Below are 15,720 nucleotides of genomic sequence, written 5' to 3' on the forward strand. Positions count from 1 at the left end.
CAAAGATTGGTGGCCACTCTTGTTACAAACAAGAGTTGAACCCTCAAACCATCAAGCCAAAGGAAAGCTCCAAGAAATTATGTAAGTAGAGATTCTTGTATTTTTCTTTATTGATTTTATGTTTTTCTAATGTTTATGATTGTTTGAAGTGATAAATGGATGTTATGCCATGATCGAAAGGCTTTTCCCTTCTCTCTTCTTAGAATCAACCTTTTTAACCATCAAGGATGCACAATAACATATCCAAAAGAATAGAGGAGGAGAACCTTGTGAGCCATGCTTTTATGTTAGAGGTACATAAGTTTCAAGAGTCTACCTTTATTGAAGAATTGGATAGTAGTAATGTAATAAGAATATCCTCAAAACTTATAATTGAGATCTTGATCACCCTTCAAAATACAAGATAATCAATAGAAAAATACACATCTGATGCTACTTTGGAGAAGTATAAGGCATGGTTGTTTGCTAAACGTTTTACATAAGTCAAAGGATTTTTAAGAGACTTTTGCTCATAGTGCCAGATTAATACACAATTTCCTTGCCTATAAAATAATTATAAAATCCACTTTTCTCAAAAATAATCTCAAGAAGGAGGTTTATATATGAAGTAATCACCATAGGCATTTGTGGTTCCCAATTTTGAAAGCAAGGTTTATAGTCTACAAACCCTGCAGATTAAAACTAGCTCCATGAGTGTGGCACCAATATATTAATGCTTTTATAGTCCTTTAGATGTAAACTTGTATGTCTTTGTGAGGAGGACATGTAGATGGTTATTCTTCTTTATGTAGATGAACTTGTCTATCATCAAAAAAGGATATTAAAAACAGAACATATATATTTAACGTAGAGTTTGAGACAATTAATCTTAGGCTTATACAATATTATTTGGAGATTAAGTTTTGACATCTCTTAAGAAAAGAATTCAGGGAGACACTTAAAGAATTTGGGATGCTTGAAATGTAAGGTGCCCGCTTCGGCCTCTCCTAGAAACACATTCACAAGAGATTACCTTAGCAAGCTATAACCATCATGGGGATCTTTCTAATGGCCAAGCTCAAGCACATTACCTCAAGAGCTCCACACCTCCTTGGACGTTTTCGTCGCAACCTCCCGTGGTGAGCACTGTCACAGAGTCGCATTTGAGTCCTCATCTCTCCTCTCACCTCACACCACTCACACACACTCACTAGCATGCATTAGAGACAAGATTAGAGAGAGTATTATCAAGAGCAAGACTCAACTGCATAATGTGAGAGGATTACCAAGAGCAAGAATCAATTACATAATGTGAGAGTATATTACATTATGAGAGAAAAATGACTTATATACAAGGCCATAAGTGTACACACTTAAACTATGGCTAACATGGCATCCAAGGCTCATAATTGGCCTATTGCTAATATAATGCTTAATCTCATAATATATGTGCAAACTACATTCACAGGAAGTCTATTCTAGCTTGTTGTCACACGCTCTTAGAGTGGGAATTGCCATAAATACTTTGTCAATCCATTTTCACGTGCTCGTCCAAGTTGTAGATTTGGATACCGTTGCTTCATAGATTGATTATACATGCTTTTGGTGTCTCTATATTTGCTATTTGATGCAGAATTATGATGACAAACCCTATAAACCCCAAAATGGGTTAACGTCGTCCCTTCTTGTTTTTGTCGATCAAGTCCTCATGATGGAATAGAATACTTTTTTGTGGAGAGGTTTGAGAAGTTGTTGTTGATGCTTATGATGTTGCATGGATGTTCAATGTCATTGTTCCTCTAGAAGAAATGGAGAAGGAAGGTAAGGAAATGATGAAGTTAGTAAACAATGTGGGGATTTTTTTGAGTGATTGTTGTACCTTTTATTTTTATTTTTATTTTTTATTTCGAACGTGGTTCCGTCATGTTGGCCAACCTTTCCATGGCATTAGCAAACACTGCTGCCCTATGGACTTACAGTTGGTTGAAGTGCTTTGTCTTCTACTATATTTTTTTATGACTAGACTCCAACAAATTTGTGTTGTCTTTGTTTAGGCCACAAAGACACACACATAATTTGTTCAAGAGAAAGAAAGAAAAAAACACGCTTTTCCTCCCCAAAAAATTCTTCCTTCTTTGTTTTTTTGTGTACTTATCTCTGCACAGTAGCAGAGATTAAAAAAACCGATGAGATCTAAACCCTTCCACCACAAAAACCTTATCTCATTTTGGAGCAAGGTCACACATGGAGTGATTTGAGTCTGAATGCCTTTTCAAATGCGGCTCTAATACCAATGTTGCATTGCCCATAGGAAGCACCAAGATAAGGGAGCAGAGGAGGGCTCTTATTCGCCACCTAGCCTAGAAGAGTGTTGATAAGAATCTACACTGCCGTGCTTATGAAGTGGCTTGGCTTCCCACACTCGCTTGGTCGCCCATGGTCCCTAGATACCATCGTCGATCGCTCTCCATATCCAGTCAAGCCCTATGTAGCCAGTTACAAGCTACATGACAAATAGTGATTTTATGATCATACGACAAAGAAGATGATGGTGAGCCAAGATGTGGTCTCCTTATAAAACAACCATATTGGGTTATAGCATGGTGTCAAAGGGATGGTGACTCTCTATGATTAGTAGATCATGGTGTCAAAGGGATGGTGACACTTTGTGATTGTAAGACAAAGTATATCATGGTGAGCCAAGATGTGATATTCCAAGAATAAGCATGTTAGATAAAGGAGGAGATTCCCTCTTCTTCATCATGCAATAAAGTAATTCAATCTCCACTTGGAAGTAGCATGGATTCCTTTTACATTTCAATGGGGAGCAACCTATATCACTTGGATTTCATAAAGAAAGACCCAGAGCATGTTCTATTGAAAAAGAGTAAGCCATTTCTTAAGTGGTATAGGTAGATAAAAATATTTAACAATCAAGGATGCATAAAAACAGATCCAAAAGAATAGAGGAGGAGAACTTTGTGAGACATGCTTTTATGTTAGAGGTACATAAGTTTTAAGAGTCTACCTTTGTTGAAGAATTGGATAGTAGTAATGTGATAAGAATATCCTTAAAACTTATAATTGAGATCTTATGGATCTCCATTCAAAATACAAGATAATCAATAGAAAAATATGCATCTGATGCTGCTTTGGAGAAGTACAAGGCATAGTTGTTTGCTAAACGTTTTACATAAGTCGAAGGATTTTTAAGAGACTTTTTCTCATAATGCCAGATTAATCCACACTATCCTTGCCTACCAAATGGATGTAAAATCCACTTTTCTCAAAAAGAAACTCAAGAAGGAGGTTTATTATGAAGTAACCACCATAGGCATTTGTGGTTCCCAATTTTGAAAGCAAGGTTTATAGGCTACAAACCCTGCAGATTAAAACTAGCTCCACAAGTGTGGCACCAATGGATTAATGCTTTTATAGTCCTTTAGATGTAAACTTGTATGTCTTTGTGAGGAGGACATGTAGATGGTTATTCTTCTCTATGTAGATGAACTTGTCTATCATTAACAAAGGATATTAAAAACATAACATATATATTTACTGTAGAGTTTGAGATAATTATTTGGAGAGTCACCATCCCTTTGACATCTCTCAAGAAAAGAATATTATTTGGAGATTGAGGTTTGACATCTCTCAAGAAAAGAATTCAAGGGAGAAATTTAAAGCATTTGGTTGAATGTAAGGTGCCCGCTTCGGCCTCTCCTAGAAACACATTCACAAGAGATTACCTTAGCAAGCTATAACCATCATGGGGGCCTTTCTAATGGCTGCAAGCTCAAGCACATCACCTCAAAAGCTCCACACCTCCTTGGACGTTTTTGTCACAGTCTCCCGTGAGCATTATCACATAGTTGCATTTGAGTCCTCATCCCTTCTCTCACCTCACATCACTCACACACACTCAGCATGCATTAGAGAAGAAGATTAGAGAGAGTATTAGCAAGAGCAAGACTCAACTGCATAATGTGAGAGGATGAACAAGAGCAAGAGTCAATTACATAATGTGAGAGTATATTGCATTATGAGAGAAAAATGACTTTTATACAAGGCCAAAGTGTTCACACACACTTAAACTATGGCTAAAAGGGCATCCAACGCTCATAATTGGCCTATTGCGTATATAATGCTTAATCTCATAATATATGCGTGAACTACATTCACAGGGAGTCTATTCTAGCTTGTTGTCACATACTCTTAGAGTGAGAATTACCATGGAATGATGAGGCTATGGTGAATACAAACTTGCATTTTTCCGCCAGTGGGTGAGTATTTGTGTTTACTTCACTGAGTAGTTGCTTGAGTAATTAGAAGTTGCATCTTTCCACTAGTGGGTGAGTATTTGTGTTTACTCCACTGAACAGGTGATTGACGGCATATCGTCCACACATCAGTTGTGTGGTGTTAGTTTGCAACCTTGTGTAGCCCATGATGATAGAGGTACTGCACTACTTATCTAATTCTTTCCCAGTTTCTATCCTTGGTTTTGTTTTTGTTTGAGTTAAGGACAGGTGTGCCTAGGGCCAATGTGGATTAAGACTGTGGTGCATGTAATGTGTCTAACACATTAGGTCTATAAGAGAAAGGTGGTGGTGCGCATAATGTGCACAACAGATTAGGTCTATAGGAAGACTGGCTTAGGGTACATGTAATGTGGATTAAGATGGTGGTGCGTGTAATGTGCACAACACATTAGTTTTATAAGAGAAAGGGATTGTAAGGGCTTCTGGAAATTTAGCTCATCTCCTTTCTTGTAGTAATGACTTTCTAAGTTTTCAAGTAAGGCATTGCAGGATTTTGCAATCGACATCTCAAATATCAATGTCTCCTTGCTCCTTTCCTTCACTGGTTTAGACAAGGAAGAGTTCATATCAATGGCATGGTTGATCATGTTGTTATCTAAACAGATTGCTTCTTTGTTGCAACATTGATCAAAAGAATATAGATCTAAGACTATATGAGTTTATGTATAGTGTTTTTCTTTAACCCCATGAGGAAAAATCGGTTCCTTTGTGCATCATTGAGTTTCTCCTAGTGCTCACATTGTGAGTTCATGGTTTTTATGTGTAAGATGAAATTTCGTATGGTTTCCTTAGGTCTCCACTCTGTCATGTACAACTTTGTTGCAGCTCTCCGCCTATGACCTTCTCGAGAATCCTATAAAGTTAGTCTTCAAAGTCTTAAAATTTACCTTATTTGCAAGCATCAACGTAATGAGTAGATTGAGTATGCACACTTTGGTAGGGCAATCCGAATTTCCAAATGCTTCACATCGTGCTTAAACATTTGCATAAATTGAATAGGATTGGTAGATCTATAATATTTGCCCATGAGCTTGGGAATTAATGTGGACATGACTCTAGATTGCTTTGGGTCATGTGTAGGTCCTTTGGATAAAACACCATGCAATCCTCATGCAATCCCCTTTCCTAGATTGTTTAATATTGCCAAAGTTTGGGCATCAAGGGGTTACAAGGTTTGTGGGGTACCATCTTTGGGCAAAAAATTCACACCCATCGTTGCATTTGGTATAAATCCAGATTAGTATCACCAAGGGTTTGAGTCATAAGATTAGTCCAATGCATAGGAGATCTAATTGGGAGGTGTACTTAAGGCTTGGTCCTGAAGGGCTGATAGGTTTTCGTTGTTGGATTAAATTGATTAAGTTTCGACACTAGCACGTTTAAGCCTCCTAGATTGGGATTGGTGGCCATTATTATGGCCACCAATCTCCTTTTTTGGTTCTTTGGATTTTTTTAATGTTTTCGATTTCCTTGTAGCCCCCCGAAATGACCTTTGTATGCTTCCGTTTGCATGGATTTCCCTTTAGGCGCTAGGGCATGTGGACACCCTCTTTTAAGTAATATTACGTCGGTAGTTTCCCAAATGGTAGAGAAGGTCTCAAAACCTATTTTTCATCTTTTAAATCATGGGTGTTTTTTTAAAGAAAATGTCAAAATAAAATTTTTATTTTTTATAGCTCTTTTTTGAACATGCAACAAAAAAAATCTAGAAACAAGTTCCATGAGAGAGTTGTAGTATTTTGGGAGTACTACAACTTTGTTCCCTTCACCCTATTAAAATTCTCGCATTTGGTAACTCAAATAGTTGTCTGAAAGTGATCCATAAGCTTGATTTCATTGTTTTTAGCACGTTTTTTTGCCTTGATTTGCCAATCGACTTTGTGAACGGTTGGTTGGATGCCAAAAAAGTGAAAATCAGCTTGGTCTGCTCAAGGAAAGATTTAAAGAGCCTGGAAAGATCTCAAAGATGAGCACTAGAACATGCTCACCGGCCTCATAGTTTGGGAGATACAAGCCTGTAAACATGGCTACTTTTTATACTCTCTTTTTTCGACTTTTTCACACCTGTTTATGTAGGCCATGATCACACTCCATTTGGTAATGGCATCCTTGAGGTATAAACTCTTGCAAAACATGGGGTAGATCTAGTCCCCAAGGTTTTTAAAAGTGTGATTATGCTATCATGGTCATGATTTTCCAACATGGGGTAGATCTAGTCCCCAAGGTTTTTAAAAGTGTGATTATGCTATCATGGTCATGATTTTCCAACATGATTTTTCTATGCAGTCATGGTCGTGATTTTTTGATGTAGTCATGGTCATGATTTTTTGGTAGATTTATACAATCACGAGCATAAATTTTCAGCTTATTTTTTTTTCGTGATCGATTTTTCCCAAACTAATCTGTATTTAGTGACATGAGCATATTTTTTTTGTCGTGGTCACGTTTTTTTGACGTGCTCTTTTAGGCGTGATTATGTAGTTACGATCATAATTTTCAAGTGTGTTTTTCTCGACCATGATAGGATTTTTCCATTCATGATGGATATTTTTCGTTGTGATTTTCATGCATCATTATGTAGTCATAAGGCTGTGATTTTTTGACATGATTTTTTTAGCACGATTTTCAGACATGATTATACAGTCACGGTCGTGATTTTCTGGTGTGATTATGTTGTCGACAACGAGTGTGATTTTTCTGGCTGTAATCTCTCAGGCATGTGTGAAGGGAGTGGTTTTTAAATTAAATTAGGAGGTATAAGATGTTTTTTTGCTAAAAAGGTAAGTGAGAGGCAAAGATCAACACTTTATGACACCCTCTTGCACACCTCTTACACATGTTATAAATAACCTCAAAAGTGGATTATTCTAGCCCGCTAATGAATTGTAGGAAAAAGTAATTAGAGATTAATCAAAGACTAACTCTTTCACTAATTCTCCCCCCTTTTGGTTTGATTAATAACCATGATTAACCACTAATCACTAATTAATTCATACAATTATGTACATCATTGGATTGAGCATTGAATTGCTAAGGTATTTACATTGCCTAATGTGCGGATTAATAAATAATTAAAGATTAATTAATCTCCTAATAATGGGCTCTTCTCTTATACAAAAGAGATCTAGAGTTCTTAATCTTGTGAGCTTTATGTATTGATTTAGTGCATTAATGCATCAACATGTACTCTATGCCTTCCTAGTCTCTTTTATTAAGCTAATATCAAACCAATAACCACTAAAACCTCACTCTTTTTCTTCATTAATCACTTTCCTAATGTAAAAAACCAGTCCAATTAGTGAATTTAATGAAAATTAAGAGTTTTAAAATGGTTTTTTGGATTTTCTTTGATGATTAAGCTAACTAAAATATATCCTCACACCTTAACCTACTCAAATACAATAAAAAACTCATTGTTGGAAGTGCAAAATTTAGCACCTAAAGCCTAAGTAATGCTTAATGTAATTCTTAATGCTTAATGTAATGCAAATGATGGATTCTAAACCTAGATTTACCTATGTGGATGCTAAATGAACCATTTAAATCAATCTACACATAACAAAAAAAAGCTAATATTTAAGTTTAAATATATTATTTTCAAAACCAAAAAGAGAAAAAACAACCAAATTCACCACAAATATCCACCAAACCAACTCTTTTTTATGCGAATCCACTACTAAAGAATATGGGCAATGGGTTATTTGTAGATTTAAAGAGCAAACAATGGAAAAAGGCAAAGAATTTCTCCTCGGCATGTGATGCCAAAAATTTTATTGCCTGCGTCGGCCTCTCCATCAAGGGATCTTTCTAATGGCCGAGCTCAAGCACATCACCTCAAAAGCTCCGCGCTTCCTTGGTTAGCCATTTCCATCACTGCCTCCTGTGGAGTCCTCACCCTACTCACACACGCTCACTAGCATGCATTAGAGAAGAAGATTAGATTACGCTCATCTTGTTTGCCTTAATTTTTATTTATGTTAATCAATCCTCTTAATCAAGTATGCATTTGATCATCTTCTATGATCATCTCTAGATTTAGTGTTCCACTTCCACACATTTTAAGTTGGTATCCAAGCCAACTAGTGTAGAATCTTAGTTCACCCTAAATGTCATTAGGGTTTTATCTTTTATATTATCTTCCTTCATTAGATTTTTGCTAGTGTATTTACTAGAGAGATACTTTCATTGCTTAAGTGTGTGGGTGTGTGGATGCGTGCGAGAGAGAGAGAGAGAGAGAGAGAGAGAGAGAGAGAGAGAGAGAGAGAGAGAGAGAGAGAGAGAATCTATGGTATACCCACTTCTCAATAATATTCAAATTTTGCATCTTCTAGAGAAGCACTACTTAGATTCCTTAGCTTACTCCTCTTATTTGGATCAACCCACAAGATGCATAGCCAAATGTTCGATACTATATACAAGAACACACAACTTAAAGTATGTAGAGAGCATGACGAATAGTAGTATTGACTCTCTAAGAAGATAGCAAAAAGTAATGACATGTCTCCCACCTCTCACGTCTGCTACATCCTTCCAAAAGTGTAACACATGGTTCCTATTATGTTGCATGTAGTCGATGATGTAAGATCCCTCTTACCTATTATATATTAAATTACGTGTGTAAAATTTATATATAAAACTAATAAATAAATTAGAAAAAGTCTTTTTGAGTTAAATTATATCATGGGAGTGAGATTTTTCATATATTTTACTATCCAATTTTTGTAAAAGAAAAGCTTGTGGAGTAAGTAAGGGCTAAAATAGCCATGTAACCTATTTTTGAAGTAATACTCAAGCAGGATGCTTTTGGCACATGCTTAGAGGGGTATTTGGGACCCAATCTAGTGTTTGTTCGGCACACTTCTCGAGGTCTACGGTTTCTCATTTTAGTGGTATAAGAGCTTAGCTACGCTTCGTCCCATCAAAAGGTGTGTGTTTGGGACACTCAGACAGCCCATGACCAACATGGGCTCTGTGTGAAGGTGAGGAACAGCCGCATGAAGCCCAATGCGGACATTGACATGTCAGAGTAGCGCGGCAAGCAGGACGGCCGGCAATAGCGATAGAACCTAGAGATCCCCACACTGTCTACAGCAAGCGTTGTAGGCAACAAGCATTAGAACCGACATCGATGAACAAGCATGAACCTGCACACGATAGGAGAGAGCGTGCGCTACACACACGTCTCCTTAAGAGACAAATACCATAGGCAACTCGTTCTTCCTTTACACCCACTTTGCCGACCAACACAACACCATGTGGGATCAAAGCACGACTGCATGTCAATGTGTGAAAGATGATGAAGAAGAAGAAGTAGAAGAGGAGAGAGAAGGAAAAGAAGAAGAGGAGGAGGAGGAGAGAGAAGGAAAAGAAGAAGAAGAAGAGGGATAAAAAAGAAAAGGAAGAAGAAGAAGAAGAAAAAGAAGGAGAAGAGAAAGAAGAAGAAGAAGAAGAAGAAGCGAAAAAGAAAGAGAAGAAGAAAAACAAGAAAAGAAAGAAAGAAATAATTATTTTAAAAAAAGCAATTATTGTTATACTCTCATGACCAAAATCGTTTAGACTTTGGACTTAATGACTTTAGATGTGCCAATGGATATGCATGGATTCATGACTCTGGTAAATTTTCAAATTATGCGCCTAACTCAAGGCCAACGATATTCTAGGTTGTATGGTTATTTCACTTTACAAGTTTATAGACTCGAGTTTGTGAATGAGGGTAGGCATGTTGTTACATGTGGTGTAAGCATTATGTGTAGGTTATACTAATGATCTCTACCATGGTGCCGTGTTGATTTTCTGACAATTATCAACTCGACTTACGCATGATAAGTCCTCATCTTTGTCGAATGATTATATTTTTAGTTATTTATGAATTGTTTTAAATCTCTCATTTTCTTAACTTTCTCATTTTGTAGCCAACAATACATCAAGGTAACACTTTCTTACTTTTGGATTCTATTTTACGCCGTCAAGTTTTATTTAATATTTTTTATTTAAGTTTATTTTTGTAGCACCTCTAAAAAGTTTCAAATGCACATGTTATCTATTTTTCATCACCTAGTTTGACATTAAGCTTACAAATAATATATAGATTTATATATGTTTTTTCTAGTCTTAAGTTATTTTGCCAGAACCTTGGGAAAACAAAATTTATATTCCAAATTCGCAATTCATGATGGATTTGAACTAACTTATTAGCATTTTGATCTTATTGTTGCAATTTATTTTGTAGAAACAAAGTGAATTTTGGATTTATACCATTGGATTCGGGTGTTGCCATATTGAACTCTGAGTCTGTTCGAGGTATTTCATGTCTATGAGAACCTCTGATCCATGCCTAATGATCCTTTGAGTCATGTTCGGACATCTGAGTTTACTTCATAAACCATGCCATATTTTGGCTTAAACCAGGCTTAACTGTGCATCAACCAGCTATGTGCGCTGGTATAATTTCATCAGGATTAATTGCATGTTAATCGGCTATGTGCGCTGATATATTTTAGTTTGAACTAGGATTAACTATGTGTTAACCAGTTGTGTGCACTAGTATAATGTTGTCAGGATTAACTGTGTGTTCATCAGCTGTGTGCGCTGACAAGAGAGTATGTTAGTCATAACCTCTTTGGTTGAATAGGGACACCTATGGCTTACACATGGGAATGATTAATGTGTTTAATCACCCGTGTGCGCTGATGAGGACGGTTGTCTTCTCAATCGGGAGGACTATCAGGGGAGTGAGAATTTTCAGATATTTTACCATCCAATTTTTGTAAAAGAAAAGCTTGTGGAGCAAGCAAGGGCTAAAATAGCCATGTAACTTATTTTTAAAGTAATAAAATCTATAAACACTCAAGCGGGAATGCTTTTGGAACACGCTTGGGGGGGCAGTTGTTGGGACCTAATCTGGTGTTTCTCTCTCGTGTCTGTATTTTCTATTCCGCACGCTTCTTGAGGTCCGCGGTTTCCCATTTCAAATTAATAAGGTTCATATGCTTTAAATTTGTGCACATGTGTGTACACTTGCAATCAATTCAGGTCAAAGAAAAAAATTAAAATTTAAAAAGAAAATAAAAATTAACTGGGTTAGTGCCAATATTTAATTAAAAATATTGAGGCCAAAATTGTAAGGGCTCCTATGGAAATAAAAATTAATAAGGTCTATTGTGTGTAGGTGCACATTAGTTTAATTTATAAGGTAAAAAGGTTAAATTTTATAAGGTTCATAAAACCATGGTTTACCTAAAACTAGGTGGATTTTGGTTGGTGGGTAGTGGTAAAATTACCCCTGTTATTTATTTAGTGGAATGTGGTTTAAGGCTCATGCAAAACTAGAGCAGTGCACTCTTGATTATTTCAAAAAGGATTAAGTGCATGCATTAAATTTAGAAGTGGACTTTGGTCCCAAAAATCTATGGTTTGCATGCAATGCATGAAGGTATGGCTTGGAAGCCACCCATGTAGACCATGCACCCACATGTAAAGGCTCCCAATCATTATTTTCATGTATAAATTAGTGAGATATCGAGCTCATCTAGTGAGGCGGTGGACAATGATGACCCGCCTGGGGGATAGGCCCCACACTTACACCACTGGCATGGTTGGTGAGATCATGGGTGATATGCGGCCAGTGGGATGACAGGCTGTGTGACAGCCATTCTAGAGACTGGCATAGTTATAGCGCCAGCTCATTTAGTTGGGTTCACACTATAGATAACCCTAGTATGTATATGGTTGAGTACCTTTTCATATTGTGTGTACTCTTATCTTTGTATATGGTGTGTTGAATGTTGTATAAAGAAAGAGAAGATTTTCAGCCTCTCACCTTGTGTGTTCTCTTTTAGGGTTTTGTGAGTGTGTGTGTGCTTGCAAGAGCTCAATCTCTCTTCTCCGGCTGTACTACAGCAAGTACACTGCACAGGGACAGACGACGGTACAACAGGGCATACGCTGCGCAGTTGCATCTTTTCATGGTATCAGAGCCTGGTTCATGCTAAGGGCTGAGCTGCAAAAGCAAGAGAAGCACAGGAAGCGGTACGAGGGTAAGAGCTTCATCTACTCTTCCCTATTTGTGTTGGCGACTACACCCTTGTCAGGAGAACTACAAGAGGCACCGGCAAACGATCTCTGATTGAGGAGCTTTCTTCGCGGGAGTAAAGCTATAGGGCAACTATACTGTCCTATCGGGCCAAAAACGCGTTTCGGGCGTGTTAGGACCTCCGTTTTTCGGAAAGTAGGCGATTTCGAGCACTACGAGCAAGTCATCGATGCTATGTAGAACTCTGTTTTAAGAACTGCACGAAGACAGATTGGTTGTGTAGACATTGTGTGTGCTACAAGGAGGTCAAACAGTTGCCATTGGGTGTATGTATGCACATTGAAGTCATTGGTTGTGACATTTGAGTGTAGTAAAGTACCGCTGCAGAAAATACAACAGTTTGTGCAGGACAAACCAAAGTGTTGTTTCTGGTAAATTTGTGTGTCTGGCAAGATGTCAAATGATAGCATAAACCAGATTATTGCTGAGAAGCTTGACAAGAACAACTTCCATGCTTGGAGGTTCAGGTTGACAAATTTCCTAATGGGAAAGGGTTACTGGGACTACATAGAAGGTGAGCATGAAGAGGCACCGGAGATACCAGAGATCAATCCGACTACAGATGTGAAAGAGTTTAAGGATTAGAACCAAGGAGTCAAAAAAGTTATGTATTGGCTCTGTATCAGTATATAGGACACCATGATTGGGCACATACAGGATGCCAAGTCCCCCAAGGAGGCGTGGGACACCTTGGTAAAACTCTATGAAACAAATACCAAGGCACGAAAGATACAGTTGAAGAATGAACTTCATACTGTGGAGAAAAAGAGTATGTCTGTGAATGACTATGCATTGAAGATCAAGGGTATTGTGGAATCCCTTGCATCTATTGGTGTTTCAGTAGATGATGATGATAAGGTAGAAGTCTGTCTACGTGGTCTCGAACCACAATACAAGGCGTTCAAGACGTCTATTGAAACTCGAGAAAACATTCCCAATTTCACAGATTTGGTGTCTATGTTGATTATAGAAGAGAAGAGTGAAGACCAACAGTCTTCACAAAACAAAAATAGTTCAGAGCAACAGGCCTTCTACACAAGTTCAGGAAGAGGACGAGGTGGAGGAGGCCGTGGACACGGCCAAGGAGGTGGCCGAACAGGTAATCAGAATTATGGCCAGCAGAGCAGCAACAACAACAGTCCCAGAATTCACAACAACAACAACACGCAAGTGGAAAAGGCCAATTCAGAGGCAGGGGGAGTCAAAGAGGTTGTGGAAATTGGCAAAGGTAGTATAATGATACACGTGGATGCTTTTATTGTGGTAAGCCTGGACATGTGCAGGTAGATTGTTGTAAGAAGCAGGCTGACATGCAAAATGGGAAATTGCAGCAAAACAACTATGCATCCTCGAGCAGAAACAATGAGGATAATGAAAGGTTGTTTGTTATGCAGCATGTCGTTAATGCCATGTCTGAAAATGTTGAAGCAGCACATAAAGATGATGTATGGTACGTTGATTTAGGTGCTTCGATCCACATGAAAGGTTGTTTGTTATGCAGCATGTCGTTAATGCGATGTCTGAAAATGCTGAAGCAGCACATAAAGATGATGTATGGTACGTTGATTCAGGTGCTTCGAACCACATGACAAGTCATGGGGAGTGGTTCAAGGAGATGAAAAACCTTGAAAGACCAGGTTTTGTGGAAACAAGGGATGACACTGCTCATCCAATTGCCCATGTTGGAGATGTGCCATTGTCTATGCAGGATGGCAAAGTGAAGTACCTTGCAGATGTACTTCATGTTCTGAACATAACAAAGAATCTAGTTTTAGTTGGCCACATGATTGAGCAGGGTTTGCAGGTTCGATTTAACCCTGATGGTTGTCATGTTGAAGACTTTAAAGACAAGTGCAGGTTGGTTGCAAAAGGCAACAGAGTGGGCAGAATGTTTACATTGAATGTAAATATGCATGAAGTGAGTGTTGCAATGTTTGCAAATGGTTCAAGAATTGTTGCTGACATAGACATTTGGCATAAAAGAATTGGACATGTGAATGTGTAGAGAATGAAGTCTATGCAGACTAAAGGAATTGTGACAAGGCTGCCAAAGTTTAAAGTTGAAGGTATGCAGAAAATATGTGACGCAAGCCAATTTGGAAAGCAAACAAAGCATGTATTTCCATGTGACAGAAATGTGAGCAGAAACGCACTAGATGTTGTGCATTCAGATGTATGGGGTCCTACGAAGACCATGTCTATGGGAGGCTGCAGGTATTATGTGACATTTATTGATAACCACACAAGGAAAGTGTGGGTATACTTCATGAAGGAGAAGAGTGAGGTGTTCACTCATTTTTAGAATTTCAGAGTTATGGTTGAAAAGCAAACAGGGAAACATGTAAAGTGCCTAAGGTCAGATGGAGGGGGAGAGTACTTCTTCAATGAGTTCTTTGAATTTTATAGAAGAATGGTATTCAAAGACAGTTTACATGCAGATACACTCCACCTCAAAATGGAGTTGCTGAGCGGAAAAACAGGCACATTGCTGAGATTGCGCGAGCATTGATGGGAGAGAAGAATATGCCGCATAGCTATTGGGCTAAGGCTGTTTCTACAACAGTTTACATCATGAACAAGACTCCAACTGCAGCCATACATGATGTAACTCCAGAGGAGAGGTTTACTGGCAAAAAACCTGATTTGTCTCATCTAAAAGTCTTTGGATGCATTGCATATGTGTATGTGCCAGATGAGCTGAGAACTAAGCTAGATCCAAAAGCTGAAAAATGTGTGTTTATTGGGTATTCCCTTGAGCAAAAGGGAATATCTTGAGCAAAAGGGATACAGGTGTTATAACCCTGCTACACGTGAGTTGAGGGTAAGCAGGGATGTTGTTTTTGATGAGATGAGCAGCTAGTATGCTACTGAAAAAGAAGCTGTTGGGGCTGATGTGAGTGGAAATGTGGTTGCACAGAACCACTAGATGAGGACTCTCCTGGATACATGGGTGTTTAAGTTGGATGTGAGACTTGTGAGGGCTCCTCTGGTTAGCACAGTGGTTTGGGAGTGTTTGAGCTTAGTGGTGCATACCTCCCTTGAGGATCACATTTGTGGTGCACGGAGATTCCTTGGTGGGTTTTCACAGTGATATGTAGCATTTTGTGATGATGTATTTGGGATGATTCTCAAACTTATAATATTTATTCAGATTTAAGTATGGAATAAATAACCGTATTGCTTTTATTATTATTAGAAATGTTTATTAGTGGAGTGCATGTGTGAGCTCGGTATTCAATTGTGTGTGTGTGTGTGTGTTTATTAGTGGAATGCATGTGTGAACTCGGTATTCAATTGCGTGTGAACTCGGTATTCAATTGCGTGTGAGTG

Source organism: Cibotium barometz, chromosome 20, assembly GCF_041138505.1.
Source record: "Cibotium barometz isolate CiBa-2024 chromosome 20, ASM4113850v1, whole genome shotgun sequence".
NCBI lineage: Eukaryota > Viridiplantae > Streptophyta > Polypodiopsida > Cyatheales > Cibotiaceae > Cibotium > Cibotium barometz.